At 36.6% G+C, this 24,564-nt stretch overlaps 1 protein-coding gene across 16 annotated transcripts in view; it reads right to left on the bottom strand.

Moving 5' to 3' along the window:
- SGMS1 (sphingomyelin synthase 1) overlaps positions 1 to 24,564 on the bottom strand; it is a 485,077-nt gene that overhangs the window by 401,705 nt on the left and 58,808 nt on the right. For 8 of the 16 annotated variants that reach the window (XM_077125311.1, XM_077125322.1, XM_077125319.1 and 5 more), the window contains exon 2: positions 14,543 to 14,638. The exons of 4 other annotated variants lie outside the window; for them this stretch is intronic. The gene's annotated coding sequence lies outside the window, so the exon portion shown is untranslated. 4 more of the 16 variants (XM_077125312.1, XM_077125318.1, XM_077125317.1 and 1 more) reach the window with 4 other exon arrangements.

Genomic DNA, 24,564 nt, shown 5'->3' on the forward strand with positions numbered 1-24,564 from the left:
CACCCTAAACAATACGTTTACCCCCACAAGATTAAATTAGGAAAAGAATATGGCTTTTGTGGTGTATATAACACCTTCAAACTAGCCTACCAACTAAAGTCAAGTGAGAGACAGTAATCAGACCAATCATTTAACACTCTCTCCTCAGCCCTAGCTTCCAATTTGAGAGACACCCACCAAATGGGGGTGATGGGCATGCTGCAGGTGATTCCGAACCTTTTTAAACACAAAACACCCAGTTCATTCTCATTTTGTACTCAGTGGTAAATCTCTAAAACAATGTTGTAACTGTGGCCTCCACCTCAGGCTTCGCATATTGAAAAGCTAGCAAAGTCTGAAAACCCTCACCAAGTACACTGATCTCAGAGCCTCACAGAAGTCTATCTTGTCCCCACAATCCTCCCAGCAGCCATCACCACTGTAGCTGGAAAAGCACATCCCTCTCATTGAGGCCAAGTGACATAAATGCCACCCTTTCTTCTCTTCCTCCTCCAAGAGCAGGGACAGCCCCACAAAAGATAGAATATTTCATTCACACTTTGTTTGAAAAGCAATTTTTCCCATGGAGAAACTGGGTAGCTAAATTCTCAACAACAGGAAAATTCATAACAATCTCAAATTGGCAAATAGCCGAGCTATTGTCTGTCCACAATAGTTCACATGTTTTGAGTCACAAAACCATTTATATCATAAATCTAACCCCTAATTTTTGATAGTGCTTTGATGTCAACACCCATTACACTACAATATATGTATATTAATATTGCAGATGATAAGCTTCTGCCAATAGAAGCTTGCTAAAGAATACAAATTATTATTATCACATACTATGTGCCAACACAATATTCCAAAAGAATGGAATTTTGATCCTTGCCCTATAGACATGTAATCTAAATCACTTGGAAACTATAAGTGTTTGGTTCTTCTTGGCTCTTTTATCCAGTAATCTCTAAATCCTGCATAGACATAGGACTTTAAGTCCTGGGAGTGAATTAAGTCTAAGAAGATCAGAAACTGGTAGTTTCTGCAAAAAAAAAAAAAACAACAGTTGTTGTTCTCTGACTTGTTTCCCTTTGCTGTCTCAGAATTCAAAAAATTCTTCTTTTGGAAGACACAGGCTGCTTCAGTTAAGCTGAGGGTAACCAAGGAGATACTTTGCTTATGCTTGAGCCAGCACTTTAAGTGTGGCAGACAAGTAACTGCGATAATTAACAGGGTTAATGGAACTCAGGAAACCCAAGCTGGGAATTGGCCAGTTAACCTATCATCACCTTTAGGGTTCCTTCTTAGCAGTAAAAACTCTGGTCTATGTCTGCTAAGTAATGGACACAGCTCCTACAATTCATTTCACTTCCATTTAGATTAAGAGAAAAAGAGAAAGATTTGGAGGGCATGGGAAAGAGATAGGAGAAGCACAAAACGAAGAGAAAAGTTGCAAATTAAACAAAAAGGGTCCCTACCTAACAGGCAAGAATTCATTATTTATGTTATTTTTTAAAAATTCGACGACTAACCAGGCATCTCTGCAGTATTATGCTTTCTATTAATATTAACTCATACCAGGCAATAATTAAAATTATCCCTAGATTGCTGGTGGATTTATGAGTAAGTGACTTTCTAAACTTAGGAATCCTCTGAATCTTTGATTTCCTCAAGGATTCACAGAGTAATAACAAACCAGTGCTTTTAAATAATTTCACTGTTTTGCAACCAGCACTGTACATAAAAGGGGAAGCATCTTGAACAAACTTTCATAGCAATCAGCATGGAAACTATTTTTCTTGCCTTTCACAATACTGAAGTTATTACCTTTGAAGAGTTGCTATTGCACAGAGCTGCAAGTCTTCTGAAGAGGACTTCTGCTATCTAATCAAGGCCAAGGCCAGAAACGATCACCTCAATTGCAACACAAGAACAAAGATACTCCTCAGAGGAGCTGTGTCCCAGGCAGCAGGAGGGAAACATGGCTGCATTTCAGAGGACACATTCAGAACTCAGAGAGGACATGAAGCAATTGAGTTTCACCACAAGGAGCACATGATGAAATAATTCAAGGTGAGCCAGTCAATATAAAAAGAACCACACAGCTCTCCTAAAACGGCTTAATTTTTATAGAGACCTGCTCTCAAATTTAAGGCTAACAATAGTATCTTATCTTCTCTCTTGACAGTCTGAACTTGCACACTTTGCTGAAGCATTTACTATGGATCAAAATCACAAACACAGTCTTGCTCTCTATGCTGGGTTTTTATCCAATCTCTTTGGCCTGTGGGGTGCCCTCTGTGGGTGGTCAAGGACAAATGGCATTAAAGCCTGTTATTCATCTTTTCATGTAAGAAGGCTTAATGTGTCAGCTGCATTTTAATCTAAGGATTATATGCTTACTCTCAGAAAATTCCTTTTAGAACCATCAGTAAGGAGTTTTATCTTTTAGGATTCCTATATTGTATCACAGAGCCAGCCCACTTATCATTTATAAATGTATTGGTATTTTAGTACCGGAAATAAAGGGCCTTTGAGAAAAAGAGGCACCTACTGCAGAGTTAACAACCTAGTGAAGAATTTTGCTGAGATAATCTAAATATACAGCATGCCTTAAAAATAAAAGAACATCAGCTTACACTCACCACTGCAAGTATGTGTCTGACCAAATGCCAACACTACAAATCCTGCCCTGGATTTTTTTAGACATATACTGACTTCCAGTTAATGACAGTGAATCAAAACATACTTTTAGCTTTTCTCACTCCAAAAACCCCAGCAAAACAATTATAGTTTTGTTCCAGAATGTTTACTGGGGTGAAATTCATATAACATAAAACAAATCATTTTGAACAATTCAGTGGCATTTAGTAAATTCACAGTGTTGTATAATCACCACCTCTATTTAGTTCCAAAACATTTTCATCACCTCAAAATAAAATCTATACCCAATAAGCAGCTAATTCCCATTTTTTAACTCCCCTCTATTTTCTGTTTCTATGGATTTACCTATTCTGGATTTTTCATATAAATGGAATCAGACAATATGTGACCTTTTTTGCATATGGTTTCTTTCACTTAACATAATGTTTTCGAGATTCGTTCACTTTTTCATGTACCAGTATTTCATTCTTTTTTATGACTAATATTCCATTGTATGACCATAACATATTTTATTTATTCATTCATCCACTGATAGATATTTGGGTTGTTTTCATTTTTAATTTTAAGGGTACAAATTCACAAGAACAAAGATAAAAGAGGAGATAAAAATGTTTAATTTTTAAAGACAGCAATCAGATAGAAGATGGCAACTGACTCAGAAGACCCAAAGAAGTCAAATATTCTACTGCAATTTGTGAAGCCCAATATTTAAACATGAATAGACATTCAAGGATCATCAGACATGTAAAGAAAATATTTAATGTAAAAGAACAATGCAGAAAAAAAGCAATTTGAAAAATACAAAAATTATGTAAAAAAAGAAAACTTCAGAAAGAAAAAATTATCACTCTCCTCAGAGGGCTAAAGGAAACCACTCCTCATAGAATAACAGGATTCTCTAAAATAGAGTAATTAAAGAACAAAAATGAGCTGTCAGAGAACAAAAACATGATAACAAACATGAAAACTTTAAGATGAGTTAGAAAGTAATTTTGAGGAAATATCTGATGAAAATAGAGGTAGAAAATAGTAGAGGAAAGACAAGACAATCTTAGAACAATTAAATCAACATCTAACAGGAATTCCCAAAGGAAAGAGCAGAGAAAACAAAGGAAGAAAAAATCAATAATGATACACACTTCAAAAAATTTTCTAAAAACAAAGGATATGAATTTTCAGACCTAAAGTACCCATTTGGATCTCAGCACAAATGAATAAAAACAGACCCCCTACTACTGTCAAGGAATATCAACATAAACATACTGAAGAAAAAAAAGAAATAAGAACCTGGATTAAAAGTAGGAAAAATAAGTTACCTACAAAGAAATGGGAATCACCCTCACCATCAACAGTAGAAGCTAAATGACAAAGAGTAATACCTTTACTTTCCTGAAGTTAAGTGATTTCCAAGCTGGAACTATACAGCCATACTATAAATCCAATGGGAACATGACATTCTCAGATATATAACAACTCAAAAATCTTATCTCCCCCATGTACAATTTCTTAGAATGTTTCCAGAAGATGTGCGCTCCAAAAATGAAGAAGTAAACCAAAAACGAACACGTGGGATGAGGGAAACATGGGTGTCAATACAGGAGTAAGAGAAAGGAAATCCTCAGAATAATGTTGAAGGATGTTCCAAGATATAGTTAACAACCACATAGGCTCCAGGAGAGATTTCCTCAAGAAAATGAAATTGACAGAACACTCAACATCTTAAGGTATTGAGAGAAGATTCACATAGAAAGGCTCTTTGTGGTTAAATTAGTAGTAAAGTATACAGAAAACTACACAAATTTTTAAAAACAAGACAATTATTAGTCCAGGGGAAACAAAATTTGTATGCAGGAAAGTTAAAGTAATTTTGGCTCATCTTTGAATTGTGTTTAAATAATATAAATACCGCAAGTAGTCTAACTAAAATTATGATACACATATATTAAATGAGGAAGGTGTGCTGGTTTGAAAGAAAGTATGACCCCTAGAAAAGCCATGTTTTAATCAAAATCCCATTTCATAAAAGTAGAATAATCCCTACCCAATATTGTAAGTTTGAAACTGTAATCAGATCATCTCCCTGGATGATGTGATTTAGTCAAGAGTGCTTGTTAAATTGGATTAGGTGACGACATGTCTCCACCCATTTGGGTGGGTCTTGATTTGTTTATTGGAGTCCTATAAAAGAGGAAACATTTTGGAGAATGGGAGATTCAGAGAGAGCAGCACCACAAAGTAGAGAGTCCACGAGCCATTGACCTTTGGAGATGAAGAAGGAAAACACCTCCTGGGGAACTTCATGAAATTAGAAGCCAGGAGAGAAAGCTAGCAGATGATGCTGTGTTCGCCATGTGCCCTTCCAGCTGAGAGAGAAACTCTGACTGTGTTCACCATGTGCCTTTCCATTTGAGAAAGAAACCGTGAACTTCATTGGTCTTCTTGAACCAAAGTATCTTTCCCTGGATGCCTTTGATTGAACATTTCTATGGACTTGTTTTAATCGGGACATTCTCTCGGCCTTAGAACTGTAAACTAGCAATTTATTAAATTCCCCTTTTTAAAAGCCATTCTGTCTCTGGTATATTGCATTCCAGCAGCTAGAAAACTAGAACAGAAGGAAATCACATGTTTGCAGTGAAGGAAGGGGAAGAGAGGCTAAGAGAGAGTCTTCTCTTCACCTTCAGAAACAAGAGTACACTACACAATGCCTAAAGCAGAAAACTAGAAAGTAATAACATAAGAATATCTAGAGATGGAAAGTCTAGTTGATCCTTCATCTCTCTCTGCATTCAAGCCCTTGCTATGGCCTTTTTGTGGACAGAGTGTCCTTTCTTAACCCTTAACTTTGGGTTTGCCTATGACTTTCTAAAGCCAATGGCAAGTGAGCAGAATTGGCAATGTATAAATTCTATGTCTGGTACTTAACAGGCTTCACATGTTTCCACTCAACCTCTTATGTTTCTACAACCTCCATGAGAATAACATACCCTGGCTACCCCTTGATCCAAGAAAGGTGAGAGACATGTGGGGCAAAGATGCCCAGTCAAATCACAGACCTTCAGAGACAGGCAGAGCAGTCCCAGTGAAGCACCCAGCCAAGCCCCACCTAGATCAGTCAAACTCCAGCCAACTCACAGATATGTGAGCAATAAAAAGTGATTGTTATGAAAGCAGGGACACAAAACAGATATTTGTACACCAATGTTCCAGTAGGACTATGCACAACAGCCAAAATATGGAAGCAACCCAAGTGTTCATCAACAGATGTATAGAAAAACAAAATGCAGTATATACACACATGGAATATTATTCAGTTGTAAAAAGAAATTAAGTTCTCATATATGCTACAATATGGATGACCCTAGAAGATACAATGCTGAGTGAAATAAGCCAGACACAAAGGCCCATATTGTAGTCCTCGCTTACATGAAAACAACTAAAACATGCAAATTCAGAGACAGACAATAGATTACAGGATACCAGAGAGCAGGGGGTTAGTAAGGGGAAGGAGATGCTATTGCTTAACATGTGCACAGTTAACGTCTGAGGTGATGAAAAACTGGGGTAAGGGGTGTTGGTGATAGTAGCACAATATTATGAATGTAATTAATACCACTGAATTATATACCTGAAGGTCATTAAAATGGGTGATTCTCCACTATTGGTGAAAATGTAAAATGGTACAACCACTCTGGAAGGCAGCTGGGCAGTTTCTCAGGAAGCTAATTTAAGAATTGTCATATGATACAGCAATCCCATCACTAGGTGTATATTCAAAGGAATTGAAGGCAAGGACACAAATGGACATTTGCACACTAACATTTATAGCAGCATTATTTATGACTGCCAAGAGATGGAAACAGCCCAAATGTCCATCAACAAATGAGTGGCCAAACAATCTGTGGTAAACAGATACGATAGAATATTATGCAGCCGTAAAACAGACTAAACTCATGAAGTGTGTATCAGCGTGGATGAACCTTTAAGACATTATGCTGAGTGAAATTAGCTAGAAACAAAAGGACAAGTACTATATGGTCTCACTAATATGAACTAACATTAATGAGGGAACTTTGCGAGCTGAAGTTAAGAACACGGATTATCAGAAGATAGAAACAGGGTAGACATTGGGCATTTGGTGCTGAAGGAATACAGATTGTGCAACAGAATTTACTGTAAAAATTCAAAAACGGATAGCACAATACTACCTGACTATAGCACAATAAGCACACTGAATGAAGTTGAATGTGAGTATGATTGAGGGAGAAGAGCTGGGGGCACATATGAAACCAGAAGGAAAGATAGAGGGTAAAGACTGAGATGGTATAGGTTAGGAATGCCTGGAGTGGACAATGATAGTGATTAAATGTACAAATTAAAAAAAACATTTTGCATGAAGGAGAACAAATAAATGTCAACATTACAAGGTGCTGAAAATGGATGGTATACAGGAAAAAGTACAATCAATGTATGTTGAAAGTAATGTCAGAAACAAAAAGACAAATATCATGTTTCACTCACATGAACTAATTATAATATAAAAACTCAGTGAACTGAAGTCAAGAGCATGGGTTATCAGGTTGGGGCCTACTGTAAAATGTCCTAGACTGTAAGCTCTTATAGCAGTCATATATATTCAGGTGTTGTAATTATTATTTCTAAATTCTAAGATACTAAACTGTTTGTATATAACTTGGTTATTCCAGAAACTTCAGGTATTTCATGTGACACCTGGGACTCAGAATTATGAGAGACTTAGATTTCAGAAAGCAGCCTAGCATTAATGGTCACCCAGATCACTGCCTCGAAAGTAGCAAATAGCATTCCATTTGATGTCTGACAGTTCCTAAGGTGATGTTATATCACTAAGGCTTCATAAATTTTAACATCTTCAAATTATTACATTCGTCTAAATAACTGCAACAACAATATCCAAACATATGTCAAATCATGCTTCCTAAAAAACTGAAAGAAGGCAATGCAGTCATCTCAGCTTATGATGGCATATTGATATGATTCAATTGTTTTTCTTTTGATTTATCTGAGTGCAACCTGGAGGTGGTAAAGAGGTACACACTCACAGTTTCCGTGTCCACGTATGAAACACAAATGGGCAGGTAAGTTAAAAAGATTTTAAAAACAAGTTTAATATTCCTAAAGAAACATGAATAGGATTTCTATATTTCCTATGTTCATTATGACACATTCAATAGTCTCCTATTAAAAAGAAAAAAACTTTTACAATTTTGAGTAAGCAAACATGTAAGCAAATGAACAGAGATTAATTTATTACACTACACTTTAAATTTTATTACCTTGGTTTACTACTCTTTCTGCTGAAGTTTCCTATTCATTATTGAAGTGATATATAATTAGAGGTTTTCTTGGCTTGCTTGGTGAGCATTTTCTCTAGACAAGGCTGCCTTCAAACAGTCTGGTATTTCTGCATTTAAACAATTAGGACCTTTAAAACTGTAATTTGTGTGTATGTCATCCTACATTTTCCTTAAAACTGAATTAACCATTAGATTAGGTAGACTATTTATCAATTCTTCCTGCCTAATGATAACATTCCTTGAAAGCTCTTCTTATATCTAGTGATATTTCTATAATGTCAAGATAGAGAAACTCCTAAGTCAAGTGCTTAGGAGTTATAGATTGGTGCCAAAGATAACAAAGGGCCCTAAACCAACTACAAAAACTGGCCTCCAGACAAGAATATTATTTCATAACTTTGAGAGGAACATATATGGGGCAGGGAGGTAGCTGGTACCATCTCTACATTCAACTACCACCACTCACAGGGCTGTGGTTGACTACATTAGAGAACTCTTATATCACCTCCAGACCAGTTAGCTAAGAGGGAAAATGTCTCTCTTGGACACACACTGTGTCCCTCACCTGAGAGAGCCCTTCTGGAAAAGCAGGTATGACTCACAAACAGGTCCACCTGTTAGCCTGCCAATTTGTATTCTAAGTAGAGGCAAATTACTCATTCCAAGCCCATTCCTGTTCCCTCACCTTTGGCAGAGCCTCTTCTGACACCACAAATCCTCAGAATTCTTTTTTCATTCCACATGTTCTAACCATTCACAGCCTACACTGTTGTTTTTACTACCTCGTGACATCTAGAGTTGTTACTTTCGTATGTCACTTTTACCTTTTCAGACAAGGCAGTCCCCATCTTTTGTTGTACATTCTCCCACATCCCTCATTCCAGTTGTCTAATTAATAACCTACCTAATTAACACTCATACCTCCTCTTAAAAAGAGGACTGATTATATAAAATAATAAATCTCTGTTCATTGGAGGCCCATTGTACCGGGAATTTTACATCCAATTTCTAATACATTCCCCCTGAGCATGATTATCACGTTTATTTTACAGATGAGAAAACTAAGGACTCAAGAAATTAAAGAACCTGTACTCACATAATTGGTAGCATGAAAATTCAAAACCTCAGCTCTGTCTGATTCAAAGCCTGATGGATGAACTGTGATGTCACTCACTAAGCTCCCCTATTGCATGGCTGGGCTCTCATTGTCAGTGTCAGCTAACGAAGGGGCTCAGCCAATAACACCTAGTCTGGGAGCAATGCTCTCAAGCCTCTCCTAAGAATCAGGCCCTTGATGTGCTCACAAAAACCTGTGGGGAAGGCTGGAAGTAACAGACCAATCTAAATTCACACAGAAACATCCCATCCTTTTCCAGGTCTGATACTGAACAGCTATATTTGTAGATTCAGAAAAAGTGAAAGGTCTGTTTTTTTTACTTTAGTTTTTAAATTCTTTTCACTAGGAAAAAAACAAAAACAATAAAGCATTATCACTAAATGCAATGTTGGCTCCTGATTTCATTCTGGAACAGAAAAAGGACATTAGTGGGAAAACTGATGAAATCTGAATAAAGTCTGTAGTTTAGTTAGTAGTAGAATACCAATGCTGATTTCTTAGTTTTGACAATAGTACTATGGTTTGTAAGATGAAAACAATAGGGAAAACTGGGTGAAGGAATATGGGGATTTTCTGTATTACCTTGTAACTTCTCTGAAAATATAAAAGTATCCAAAAATACATATTTTTTTAAAAAAGGAAAAAAAGAGAAAATAACCCATTATCACCGACATCAACCATGTACTGATGCCTCTCAGAGTAGAGTTCTGTGGTCCACAGCATGATTCTGAGTGACTCTGTTACTTTCAGGAAAATGTACTGAGAAAAGGAAAAGGAGAAAGCTCAAATTTCCAGAATCAGCTTTTTAAGAGAAGTGGGTCTCAAAAAAGAAATAACAGCCCCCAAACCCTTCCGATGGCAAAAGCCACCACAGAAAGACTGCTCTAGGACTAATTACTAAATATAGCTGGCATATTAGTTTTAAATTGAAGATCTGGTAATTCCATTTTTTAAAAACCCATATTACATTTTTGGGTTACTGATGGAAAATACAATCACAGAACACAAGTTCAACTTCACAGGAGTCTCTCATAAATTCCACAAAGCTAAGAACCATATATGATTATCATCATATGCTATTCCTAACATATAGTACTCTGTAAGTAACTGTTAGATGAATGGATGAATGAAGGAAAAGCAAGCACACTAAATGTAACGGGACCAGATTATTACATGATCTTCAGAGGTTATTAATACTGTGTCCTTGTGCTTTTTTATAAAGTAAAGCAGGGGGTGGAAAACTTTTTCTCTAAAAGGTCAGGCAGTAAATACTTTAGGATTTGAGGGCCACACATTCTTTGTCTCAATTACTCCACTGTGATCTCTTTCACAACTACTCAATGCACTATTATAGTGCAAAAGCACTATAGACAACATGTAAAAATAAAATAAAAAACAATGAGCATGACTCTGTTTCAATAAAACTTTATTTACAAAAACAGGATTTGTCCTGTGGGCCATAGTTGCTGACTTCTGAAATAAAAGAACAAAAACATCCAACTGCTTTCTTAAAATGAACACTATTCCCTAAAGGTTGTAAAATTGATAGACTTGGTAAATTCAGCCAGAAATGTTTTGTTGGGCCAGAATTTGGGCAGGGCATATTACATTCCTTCTACACAGTGGCCCATCACTCTTTATTGCCAGCTCTTGCTAACTTCACTCACATTCCATGCCTGGTCCCTGCAAGCTTTAGAATTTACACTCCTGAATTCTATAGTACAGCTGGTTTCCAGAAATGTGGCCCATATCTGTACCTGTGAATGCACAAACACAACACAGGGTCCTCAAGGGCATGCCTATGACTTTCAATTCTTTGCCCCTCATCCAACACTTAATGCCTTTTGAAATTTAAATACTCATGGACTAAATGTTGTTTGATATATTCTGCAGTCTCCCCTGAGGAGCAATAGAAGGGGTAATAAAGATACAGAAGAAGATGAAGAAAACATGTGCCAGCAATGAGCAAAGTGATATGGGTCATAGTGAATCCCAGAAGTACCAGGAATATGTTCAGGTCTGCGATTAAAAACACGCACAGTGATTGTGAAAACCTTGTGTCTCGGGCAGGTCACGGTGGCTCAGCAGGCAAGAATGCTTGCCTGCCATGCCAGAGGACCTGGGTTCAGTTCCCGGTGCCTGCCCATGTGAAAAAAAAAAAAAAACTTGTGTCTGATGCTTCTTTTATCTACCTTATGGACAGATGAGTAAAACATATGGATTAAAAATAAATAATAGGGAGAACAAATGAATAAACAAATTTATTCCTTAAAATAAATTTAGGAAAAAAACAACACACACACACAAACACATCTCCGAAGTATGTATGAATCTTCTAACTGCCCTATGGATTTCTCCTTCCTATCACAGCAGAGGCTGGACAGAGGTTGAGTAACCTGGGACTACCTCCACTGTAACCATGGTGAGGGAAGAAGGTCATCAGGTCCTCTTTTAATTCTCATTTCTGCTGGAGGATGAATCCCTAAAACATTACCTGCATTTAGTAGAATGAATAAACTGTGATATACTCACACAACAGAATGCACTATAGCAATGAAAATGAACAATTTATAGCCATACGCAACAATACGGGGGAATCTCACAAATACATTGTTGAATAAGAAAAGTCAGCACAAAAGAATATAATCTCCATTATGTGTACACACACACATACACATATAGTATGTAAAGAATCAGAAAACAGGGAAAAATAATTTATGCTTTTTGCTGGTTTGAAACTGTTGCGCACCCCAGAAAAGCCATGTTCTTTTAATCCAAATCCAATTTTACGGGAACAACCGTGTTCTTTTGATCCTAATCCAATATTGTAGGGTGGGAACTCTTGATTAGATTGTTTCCAGGGAGAGTGACCCGCCCAACTATAGGTGTGACCTTTGGTTACATGGAGAAGTGACCCTGCCCATTTAAGGTGGATCTTAATCAGTTTACTGGGGTCCCTAGAAGAGCTGACATAGAGAGCAGAGTTAGATGCTTGGAGAGTTGAAACCAAGACACAGACATTTGGAGATGCTAAACTAAGGGATGAAATCCAGAGTTTGCCCTGGAGAAGGTAAGTGAGGGCTTAGAGTGAAAGCCACTGGAATCAGATGCTGAAAGCAAAGAAACCCAGGAGCAAAGGGCAAGCATGTGTCTTCCCGCGTGACAGAAACCCGAGACAGGATCAGCCTTTCTTGAGTCAAAGAATACTCTTGCTGAGCCTTAATTTGGACATTCTATGGCCTTAGAATTGTAAATTTGTAACTTAATAAATCCCCTTTGTAAAATCCAATCCATTTCTGCTATATTGTATTCCAGTAGCTTGAACAAACCAAAACATACTTTTTTTCTTAAATAAGAGAAAAACCTATGGAGCAGGGTTAATGTCTAGAAAGAGGCCCTGAGGGTGTGCTGGTAACATTCTTTTCCTTGATTGGTGCTGGTTACATGGATAAGTTGTGAAATTACTTCAAGTTATATATATATATATATATAATGTGTATTTTCTACTATAACAGAAAATTTTTAAAAATCCATATCCTACTGGTTCAGGGCCAGAGAGCAAACTGAGGTCCCCATACAGAACCCCATAGGTCCTCCCTAGAAGTCTTTATCTCTGCCCACTCTTTAAAGCCCCTTTTGGCCCCTGTGGATCCCCACTCATTCCTTCTCATCTTGTCAAAGCATACCTAGACAAAAGCCAAAGAGTAAAACAGCAAACTAGATCATTCTAATGAGCTACCATTGATTCTAGTCACAACCCCCTCTGAATGCCAGTATCTTTCCAGGAAATTTTACTGCCGTCACTAACCTTTTGGTCTGAATTAGAAAAGTGAATGTAAGAAGGAAGTGCTGCCCTAAATGGCTCACTTAAATAGAATTCTTTGAAAGTATATTCTAAATGGGCAACTCTATTTCATAAAGACCTTCTATAAGGAAATGCTTCACTATACAGGGACACTTAGAGAAGATACTGTAAACAAAATTTGACTGAGATGAGAATGCAGAACAGTCAACAGACACCCTGTAAGAACTGCAGAGTTGTAAAAACTGGTTGTATAATTGGCTATGTGTAATAATCTACAACTGTAATCACAGCTGAATATATCCTTTAGATTTTATGTAATGTTTCAATTCAGGTAGTCAAGTTATACAGCTGAGAATCATTGTGAATCTCACTAATGTTGATTTTAACATGTTAAACTCCACTTGACATTACCACATCATATTCTTTTCAGGTTCCTCTTCAAGTGCAGTTAAATGAACATTGGATTACAGAAACTGGTCTACATGTGAATGGTGATCAGAGGCAAAGCAAGAGTGCTAATTAATTTACGACTTGACCATAAAACATCAGACATAGAAGGGCATGAAGACAGATTACCAAGGAATAAAGAAAGTGCACAAATTCCTCTTATAGAGGCATGTGAATAGTGCAAATTCTACTTCTTTATATTCAGGTGTTTCTCATATCTTATATTTAATAGGAAAGCCGAACTGTATTTAACTAAACAATTCAGTGTCATTTGGATCGTAAATATACTAAAATGCCTCACAATGGAGAATGCCCTTATTTTCTGCTACATCCCCAAAAATTGAGGATAAAATATCATGATGTCTGCAACTTACTTTCACATTTCAACAGAAAAATATACAAACTGCACACACACACACACACACACACACACACACACACACAGAAAATGTGGCAAGGGAAAATGCTAACAACTGTTAAATCTAGGTAGTGGGTACACAGGAATTCCTTGTACATTCTTTTCACTCTTCAGTATTATTTTAGTTTGCTGATGCTGCTGGAATGCAATATACCAGAAATGGATCGGCTTTCACAAAGGGAAATTATTATGTTACAAGTTTACAGTTTAAAGCCATAAAAAGGTCTAAATTAAGGCATCCAGAAAAAGATACTTTCACTCAAGAAAGGCATCCAGAATACCTCTGTCATCTAGGAAGGAACGTGCCTGGTATCTGAAGATCCTTTGGCTTCTAGGTTCAAACAGTTCCCTGGGGACATTTTCTTTCTGCATCTCCAAACTTCTCTGTCTGTGTTGGCTTTGAAGCAACTGTTCTCCAAGCATCTGAGCTTCCTTCAAAATATTTTCCCTTTTAAAGGACTCCAGGAAACTAATCCAGACCCACCTTGAATGGGCAGACTCACATCTCCATCTAATCAAAGGTCACATCCACAATTGGGTGTGTCATATCTCCACAGCAACAATACAATCAAAAGATCACATCCACAACTATGTGTGTTCCATGTTCATGGAAACAATCCAGTCAAAATTTCTACCCTAAACAGTAGGTCCACTTCTACAAGATTGGATTAGAAAAGAAAACATGGCTTTTCTGGGATATATAACAATTTCAAACTAGGACAAGTCTGTTTGAAAATTTTATAATAAAAAGCTTCATAGAAATCCTAACTCACCTTTCAAGTAGATAGCCGTCTTCTTTCTCCTAATCAAAGACCAATGGCTACATATGTGCAAAGGCACATTCAGGGATCATTCACGCTACCCTCACCCTGCAAGAATAAGCAAAACAACATATCATCAAGGATTTTTATTAATTAATTCTATTTCAGTTGTGAAAAATGTTCTTAATATATGGCAACTCTTTTTATATATTAAAAACTTTTTTTTAAAAAGCAGAGGAAAAAGAGAAAAGAAGGGAAAAAAGATCTGACCACATATTGAATGTGGGAACAACAGCCCCACCTATACTAGGACCTTCTGGAATAAAGAAATCTCTTAGTGAGATTCTTTAAAATTCACGTGGACTTCAGGGCAGTGATACATCTTCCACTCAAACAAAAGGGACCTGGGGCTCAGGATGACTACAGATTTCTGAGACCACACTTAGAAGGCATCCATGTGCACTACAATTGCTCATCTTCCTGGAGTCCTTTCAAGCAAAGGTATTCAAATCCTTCCTAGCACACCATCTCCAAAAAACACATGCAATGGAGCAAGCTGGCATCTTGCCTTGAATATCATATTCATAGGTGAGAGGATGTGACTCAATTCAATGCCCTACAATCTCACCAAGACATTATGACAAGATCAACAGAAAAATCACAGGAAGAAAACACCATGTACCTTTCAGAAACATCAATTTTATTAAAAGATTTTGGTGGGGGTAAGTTAAGTAAATGAATTAGTAATTCATAATTATTGATTCAAAAATGAAGAAAATCAGTAACTTAAAAGCTGTTGATATTAAAACAAATATGTATTATGGAGTAGAATGCAGTGGGTACATGAAATTTTAAGCTAAAACTCCTAATTTTGCTCTAGATCATTTCCAGCTGTACCCTTAGGTGTGGGGGATGGGGAGTGAGGGGGAGATTCTCTTTTTTAATAAAAGATGTTCTTGAAAGAAAGTATGAAGTTGGCAGGGATTTTAAAATCATCATAAGCCTAGGAAGCTATTGATAGCCCTTCTCTGAATAATTCTCTTCAATATCACAGGATATCCAGATTTTGGCTAGATCTATGTAAAGGTGGAAAAAGCACATATAATCCCATCTCTATACCATATACTGGTACAAGTATTCCTGTAGCTCATTTCCTCACTGCCCATCCTATCCATCTCCTCATGAATATTTCACATCACTGACATTTCTTCAGGCATATACTAATTAGCAACACAATCAGCATACACATTAATTTCATTTAAATGGTGTCTGCATACAACCTAACCAAAATGAGCTTACCATTGTTTCATCTTTAAAAATGTTTATTATAAAATGCATCATATAAAAAAGTGTATGACTGTGATATTCAGCCTCTAAGACTACCCCCATGAATTCCACCTCCAGGTATATATGCTCTTGTGTAACCAATACAATACTGCATAAATGATAATGTGTGACTTCCAAGACTGGGTCATAAAAAACTTTGCATCCTCCATCTTGGTCTTTCAGTGGATCACTCTCATGGACAGGCTACCATGTCATGAGGACACTCAACGCAGCTCAATAAAGTGGTACATATGGTGAAGAACTAAGGCCAACAAAGAACCAAGGTCTTCCTGATCTTGGAAGCAGGTCCTTCAGCCCCAGCCAAGCATTCAGGTGACTGCAATTTCATAAGGAACCCAAAACCAGAACCACCCAGCTAAGCTGCTCTCAAATTCCTGACTCGCACAGAAAATGTAAGATAATAAATGCTTACTATTGCTTCTAAGTTCTGAGGCTATGTCTTAGACAGCAATAAGTAATATAGTAACATGTCAGCTTAAAAACTAATAAATCCTATAATATCTAATACTTAGTTGATGTTTTTTTTTAAGCCCTTTGTGTCCCTGCTTCCTGACTGCATCTTCCCCCCTTACCACTCCAAGGTAGCCACAATCTGAACTTTGACTTAATCATTCCTTTGCTCCTCTTTATAGTTTTACCGTTTATGGATCCTCAAAGTATGTTGTTTCATTTTGGTCGTTTTAAAAAATACATAAATGAAATCACACTGTGTGTATATTAACACTTACCTGTTCTCTCAAGATTTTGATTTTGAGATTATTTCCTGGTGACTCATGTGGCTGTAGTTCATTTATTTCTCATCACCATTTAGTTCTTATTATGGAACATAAGCATAAATGATTGGTCTCTTCTACTGTTGAGGATTATTTGGGGATTATTCCATTTTTTGCTATTATGAATAATGCTGCTATGTACATTTTTAGTGCTCATCCCCTGGTGCACTTATGCAAGAGTCTCTTCATGGTTACATACCTAGGAGAGGAGTACTGTGGCTTGGGATTGCACATATTCAACCCTTCTAAGTAATGCCAAATTGTTTTCCAAAGTGGTCGTATACAATTTACTCTTTAGCCGCCTGTACAGTCTCTCTGCAAGTAAGAGTCCTGCTTGTTTTGCTAATTACCAGGAAAGCTTTCAACTAACAAAAGGGAAAGCTTTTCCTATTTATATCATCACTACTGCAAATAAACAGCACTCCAAAGTAGTGACCCAGACAGCTGGGACATATTAGTCATGAGACATCAGTACAGATTTCAGAATAATGGTGCAGACCCAGCCAGCCTCACACACTGCCCATGGGCATCCAGTCAAATTTGATTTCTAGACCCACCTTAAATTCAAAGTCTGTTTACCTCTTAGTGGATTCACATACTATGGCTTCATCTTATTGCTGTTATCCGAAAGGGGAAAAATTTCTAACTCACATGCAACCCAGGCAAATTCAAGCTAAAAAAGCAGGAGAGTCAATTTCTATGAAATAGTGGGTTTTGGTTTTCTTTCATTATTTTTTTAAAAGAGTGATGGTTATATTTTATGTTTTCACCTATAAGATTGTTTTTTACTATAATTGACTTTATTTGAAATAATTCTGCAAAAAAAATTTAAATATTTTCTATACAAAAAGATGTCCTTTATAAATTTGGTTAATCCAATTTCTTAGGTGGCAATAGTAATTTTATTTTAATTTAATCTAAATTGAATTAAGATTTAATTTAGTTCTGAAATATAAGTATCAAAATCTTTCTGTTGGCATAAATACTAAAAATGAGAAATATTTTCAGTTTGGGCAGGGAGGAAAAGAAGCATTGTTACTGTAAATCTCAAGGAAGCTCATGTCATGTTACTGAAATAAACAATGGTCCTGGATGACCAAAAGGAGGTCATTTAAATTCAGCCTCTTGAAAGTTGTCTGTTTACAATCATTTATCCCTGTGAAATAGGAATTATTATTATAGCCATTTTATACAAACTGAAACACAGAAACCAATTAAGTTGTGCCAGTCACACAGCTGGTAAGTAGCAGAACCAGTACTTGAAACAGGCAGTTTACTCCAGAGCTCATATTCTTTACCCAGAGCAGGGCAGCTTCTTCAGTTCCCCCAAGATTAGTCAGAAAAGCCTGGTGACAGTAACAGCAGCTACTAAGCACTTGGTGAGTGTTCTACTGCTTTGTTCTAATCCTCTCCCCCTTCCCTATCCCTTCCAGACATGGATCATTTCCAGTTACAGTTTAAGAAATGAAGGTCAGGAGAGTTAAGTAATTTGGCCACGATCATACAAGAAGTAAAATAAAACAGTGGAGACATTACTTGAACCCCTTATTTCTGATTTCAAAGTTCATCCTCTTAAAACAAAGGGCCTCTAGGGCTTGTAGTGGACAAGTATTGCCCTTAAGTACTGGAAATAGTTCCCATGAAGGAAGCAGATACCATACTGGGGTAAGGACACTGGCTTTCTTGGAGAGTAGTGGGCAGTGGCTGCTAGGACTGCCTCCCTCACTAGCAGACCAAGCAGAGTAGGCACTGCTGAGAGCAGACAGAGGACCAGAGCTCAAAACCACTACCCTATAATAGGATCACCCTGGGCAGGTCAGATGGCCTGACAAGAAGTCACAGAGTTTTCATCTGTAAAACGGGGATACCTTTCATAGGGTTGCTGTAAGGATTAAAGAGCTGAACACATAAAAGACCTGGTACACAATAGGCATCAGATATATGCTTAACAATTGGAGGGTAAAGTGAAAACATGCTCTAGCTACTGATAGGAAAAAGCAGGAGGCTGATTTTAAACACACTCTTGAGTCCACACATACAGCTTTACGTAACCCATTCCATATAGATGACTTGATCTTTGTTAAAGGATCATTTTAGTGGCATGATATGTTTACGAATATTATGACATCCTCATTTGTCCTACCCTAACAAAAACAACCTTTCCAAATAGATTAACCCTTATTGATATTAATTTAAGTTAAACACTCTTTATGTAAACATTGGAACTGGAGTGGACTCAAAGTAAAACATCAGGCTCATTTAATTTTTCAGTTGCTGGCTTTAGAAAATCTTAAGTATGCACTTCAAATAGCAGCATCTCTTCAAAGTATTACCAGTTTCTTGGAAAACATTCCAAATTATCTGGATGATAAATAAACTTCAGCAAATGACTAGTAAATGGCAATAAATAAATAAATAAAGTAGGAGCAACATTACTGTTTAGTATGTGAGATAAGGTTCCTCAACAGAACTCCCTTTGCCATACCTGAGAGTATTTTAAAGAATGAAATGCAAATTTAGGAACAAAGCCCCCAGGGCAGTTATCAGTAATTCCGGTGGTAAATGGTAATGATTACCTTTACGGGAAAGATGAGGGAGCAGTAGGAACTGCAGCACTGCAAGTCTGCTTTGCAAAATTCTTCCAATCCCATCATTTTCAATCAACTGGTACAACCCATTACCGGGCTATACAGAAGATACAGCACACTGTGTTTCTTAAAAGAGACAGGCATTTGGAAAAAACAGAAATAGCCACTGCTAATGTTTTCTTGGTATATGCCAAGGGCCAAACATTCTGCTGAGTATATTGCCTATACTGTTCCACAAAACTTCTCACTCAACAACTTGAAAGAGAAAATATTCCACAGAGGTCCCTATTTTAACAGATAAGAAAATTTGACTCAAAGAGGTTAAATAACTTCTCCAAAATCAGAGAACTAAAATAACTGGTTCATAGCATAGGTAGGTACTCAATAAATATGTTGAAGATGGAGTATTTATTTTTCCACCATAAAAATGGAATACTTTACTTATCTCATGAGGATTTTATAGGCATAAAATGAGATTATATACTTTAAGTGCCTAGCCTAGCACCCTGATTTTAGAAATAGGTTATAGTAGATGGTCAACAATGTTGATATAAAAATCTAGGCACATCTGAATTCCACCCAGGGTCACAAAAAAAAAAAGCTAGGCACAATAACCACCTAGAACAGAGTTAAGAATAATGAGATATCTTGCATGTAAGAAACATCATAGTGGGCAGAAGATAGACAAATGACAAATAAGTGCACAAAAAGATATTCACAATCATTAGTGATTAGGGAAATGCAAATGAAAACCACAATGAGAAGTTGGAACACAACTAAGAGAATGGCTTGATTTAAAAAAAAAAACTGACAGTATCAAATGCTGGCAAGGATGCTGTGAAACTGGAGAAATCTCACACACTGCTGGCTGGAATTCAGTGGGTGAGTGGGTAAACATACTGTGGTACAGCCATACAACGGAATGCTAGTTAGTAATAAAAAAGAGCAAATTATTAACATATGCAACAAGGAAGAATCTCAAAAGCATTATGCTAAGTGAAAGAAGCTAGTCCCAAAAGGTTACATTTATATGGCATTCTGGAAAAGGCAAAGCTACAAAGACAGAAGACAGATTGTATTGTCAGGAGTTAGAGACAGAACAGGGTTTAATAAAACAAGGCAGCACAAGGGAATAGGAGGCGTGTTAGAATTGTTCTGAAGTTGTTTAAGTTGTTGAATGAACAAATCAATTCATGAGTTAAAAATCACAGAACTATATATACTTCTAAAAAGTGAATTCTACTGATTTTTTCTATTAAAGTAGTTGTAGATTTACAGAAAAAGCATACAGAAAGTACAGAGTTACCATATACCCCCTATTTTAGTTTGCTAAAGCTGCTAGAATACAATATACTACAAATGGACTCGCTTTTTTTTTTTTTTTTTTTTTTAGAACTAAATCTCATACACCATGGGGTAATTCTATGGTTTTGATCTTTTTTTTTTTTTTTTTTATAATTTTTTTATTTTTTTTATAAACGGAAAGAAAAAAAAAAAAGAAATTAACACAACATTTAGAAATCATACCATTCTACATATGCACTCAGTAATTCTTAACATCATCACATAGATGCATGATCATTGTTTCTTAGTACATTTGCATCGGTTTAGAGGAACTAGCAACACAACAGAAAAAGATATAAAATGTTAATATAAAGAAAAGAAATAAAAGTAGTAGTAATAGTAAAAAACAACAACAACAAACAAACCAACAAGCAAACAAAAACAAAAAAAAACCCTATAGCTCAGATGCAGCTTCATTCAGTATTTTAACATGATTACTTTACAATTAGGTATTATTGTGCTGTCCATTTTTGAGTTTTTGTATCTAGTCCTGTTGCACAGTCTGTATCCCTTCAGCTTCAATTACCCATTGTCTTACCCTGTTTCTAACTCCTGCTGAACTCTGTTACCAATGACATATTTCAAGTTTATTCTCGAATGTCCGTTCACATCAGTGGGACCATACAGTATTTGTCCTTTAGTTTTTGGCTAGATTCACTCAGCATAATATTCTCTAGGTCCATCCATGTTATTACATGGTTCATAAGTTTATCTTGTCTTAAAGCTGCATAATATTCCATCGTATGTATATACCACAGTTTGTTTAGCCACTCTTCTGTTGATGGAGATTTTGGCTGTTTCCATCTCTTTGCAATTGTAAATAACGCTGCTATAAACATTGGTGTGCAAATGTCCGTTTGTGTCTTTGCCCTTAAGTCCTTTGAGTAGATACCCAGCAATGGTATTGCTGGGTCGTATGGCAATTCTATATTCAGCTTTTTGAGGAACCGCCAAACTGCCTTCCACAGTGGTTGCACCCTTTGACATTCCCACCAACAGTGGATAAGTGTGCCTCTTTCTCCGCATCCTCTCCAGCACTTGTCATTTTCTGTTTTGTTGATAATGGCCATTCTGGTGGGTGTGAGATGATATCTCATTGTGGTTTTGATTTGCATTTCTCTAATGGCCAGGGACATTGAGCATCTCTTCATGTGCCTCTTGGCCATCCGTATTTCTTCTTCTGGTAGGTGTCTGTTTAAGTTTTTTTCCCATTTTGTAATTGGGTTGGCTGTCTTTTTGTTGTTGAGTTGAATAATCTCTTTATAAATTCTGGATACTAGACCTTTATCTGATATGTCGTTTCCAAATATTGTCTCCCATTGTGTAGGCTGTCTTTCTACTTTCTTGATGAAGTTCTCTGATGCACAAAAGTGTTTAATTTTGAGGAGCTCCCATTTATTTATTTCCTTCTTCAGTGCTCTTGCTTTAGGTTTAAGGTCCATAAAACCACCTCCAGTTGTAAGATCCATAAGATATCTCCCAACATTTTCCTCTATCTGTTTTATGGTCTTAGACCTAATGTTTAGAACTTGATCCATTTTGAGTTAACTTTTGTATAGGGTGTGAGAGATGGGTCTTTTTTCATTCTTTTGCATATGGATATCCAGTTCTCTAGGCACCATTTATTGAAGAGACTGCTCTGTCCCAGGTGAGTTGGCTTGACTGCCTTATCAAAGATCAAATGTCCATAGATGAGAGGGTCTATATCTGAGCACTCTATTCGATTCCATTGGTCGATGTATCTATCTTTATGCCAATACCATGCTGTTTTGACCACTGTGGCTTCATAATATGCCTTAAAGTCAGGCAGCGCGAGACCTCCAGCTTCGTTTTTTTTCCTCAAGATGTTTTTAGCAATTCGGGGCACCCTGCCCTTCCAGATAAATTTGCTTATTGGTTTTTCTATTTCTGAAAAATAAGTTGTTGGGATTTTGATTGGTATTGCATTGAATCTGTAAATCAATTTAGGTAGGATTGACATCTTAACTATATTTAGTCTTCCAATCCATGAACACGGTATGCCCTTCCATCTATTTAGGTCTTCTGTGATTTCTTTTAACAGTTTTTTGTAGTTTTCTTTATATAGGTTTTTTGTCTCTTTGGTTAAATTTATTCCTAGGTATTTTATTCTTTTAGTTGCGATTGTAAATGGGATTCGTTTCTTGATTTCCGCCTCAGCTTGTTCATTACTAGTGTATAGAAAAGCTACAGATTTTTGAATGTTGATCTTGTAGCCTGCTACTTTGCTGTACTCATTTATTAGCTCTAGTAATTTTGTTGTGGATTTTTCTGGGTTTTCTACATATATTATCATATCGTCTGCAAACAGTGATAGTTTTACTTCTTCCTTTCCAATTTTGATGCCTTGTATTTCTTTTTCTTGCCTAATTGCTCTGGCTAGAACTTCCAACACAGTGTTGAATAATAGTGGTGATAGTGGACATCCTTGTCTTGTTCCTGATCTTAGGGGGAAAGTTTTCAATTTTTCCCCATTGAGGATGATATTAGCTGTGGGTTTTTCATATATTCCCTCTATCATTTTAAGGAAGTTCCCTTGTATCCCTATCTTTTGAAGTGTTTTCAGCAGGAAAGGATGTTGAATCTTGTCAAATGCCTTCTCTGCATCAATTGAGATGATCATGTGATTTTTCTGCTTTGATTTGTTGATATGGTGTATTACATTAATTGATTTTCTTATGTTGAACCATCCTTGCATACCTGGGATGAATCCTACTTGGTCATGATGTATAATTCTTTTAATGTGCTGTTGGATACGATTTGCTAGAATTTTATTGAGGATTTTTGCATCTGTATTCATTAGAGAGATTGGTCTGTAGTTTTCTTTTTTTGTAATATCTTTGCCTGGTTTTGGTATGAGGGTGATGTTGGCTTCATAGAATGAATTAGGTAGTTTTCCCTCCACTTCGATTATGTTGAAGAGTTTGAGGAGAGTAGGTACTAATTCTTTCTGGAATGTTTGATAGAATTCACATGTGAAGCCGTCTGGTCCTGGACTTTTCTTTTTAGGGAGCTTTTGAATAACTAATTCAATCTCTTTACTTGTGATTGGTTTGTTGAGGTCGTCTATTTCTTCTTGAGTCAAAGTTGGTTGTTCATGTCTTTCCAGGAACCTGTCCATTTCTTCTAAATTGTTGTATTTATTAGCGTAAAGTTGTTCATAGTATCCTGTTATTACCTCCTTTATTTCTGTGAGGTCAGTAGTTATGTCTCCTCTTTCATTTCTAATCTTATTTATTTGCATCCTCTCTCTTCTTCTTTTTGTCAATCTTGCTAAGGGCCCATCAATCTTGTTGATTTTCTCATAGAACCAACTTCTGGTCTTATTGATTTTCTCTGTTGTTTTCATGTTTTCAATTTCATTTATTTCTGCTCTAATCTTTGTTATTTCTTTCCTTTTGCTTGCTTTGGGATTAGTTTGCTGTTCTTTCTCCAGTTCTTCCAAGTGGACAGTTAATTCCTGCATTTTTGCCTTTTCTTCTTTTCTGATAAAGGCATTTAGGGCAATAAATTTCCCTCTTAGCACTGCCTTTGCTGCGTCCCATAAGTTTTGATATGTTGTGTCTTCATTTTCATTTGCCTCTAGGTATTTACTAATTTCTCTTGCAATTTCTTCTTTGACCCACTTGTTGTTTAAGAGTGTGTTGTTGAGCCTCCATGTATTTATGAATTTTCTGGCCCTCCGCCTATTATTGATTTCCAACTTCATTGCTTTATGATCCGAGAAAGTGTTGTGTATGATTTCAATATTTTTAAATTTGTTAAGACTTGCTTTGTGACCCAGCATATGGTCTATCTTTGAGAATGATCCATGAGCACTTGAAAAAAAGGTGTATCCTGCTGTAGTGGGATGTAATGTCCTATAAATGTCTGTTAAGTCAAGTTCATTTATAGTAATATTCAGGTTCTCTATTTCTTTATTGATCCTCTGTGTAGATGTTCTGTCCATTGATGAGAGTGGTGA

This window comes from Tamandua tetradactyla, chromosome 13 (genome assembly GCF_023851605.1).
Source record: "Tamandua tetradactyla isolate mTamTet1 chromosome 13, mTamTet1.pri, whole genome shotgun sequence".
Lineage (NCBI taxonomy): Eukaryota > Metazoa > Chordata > Mammalia > Pilosa > Myrmecophagidae > Tamandua > Tamandua tetradactyla.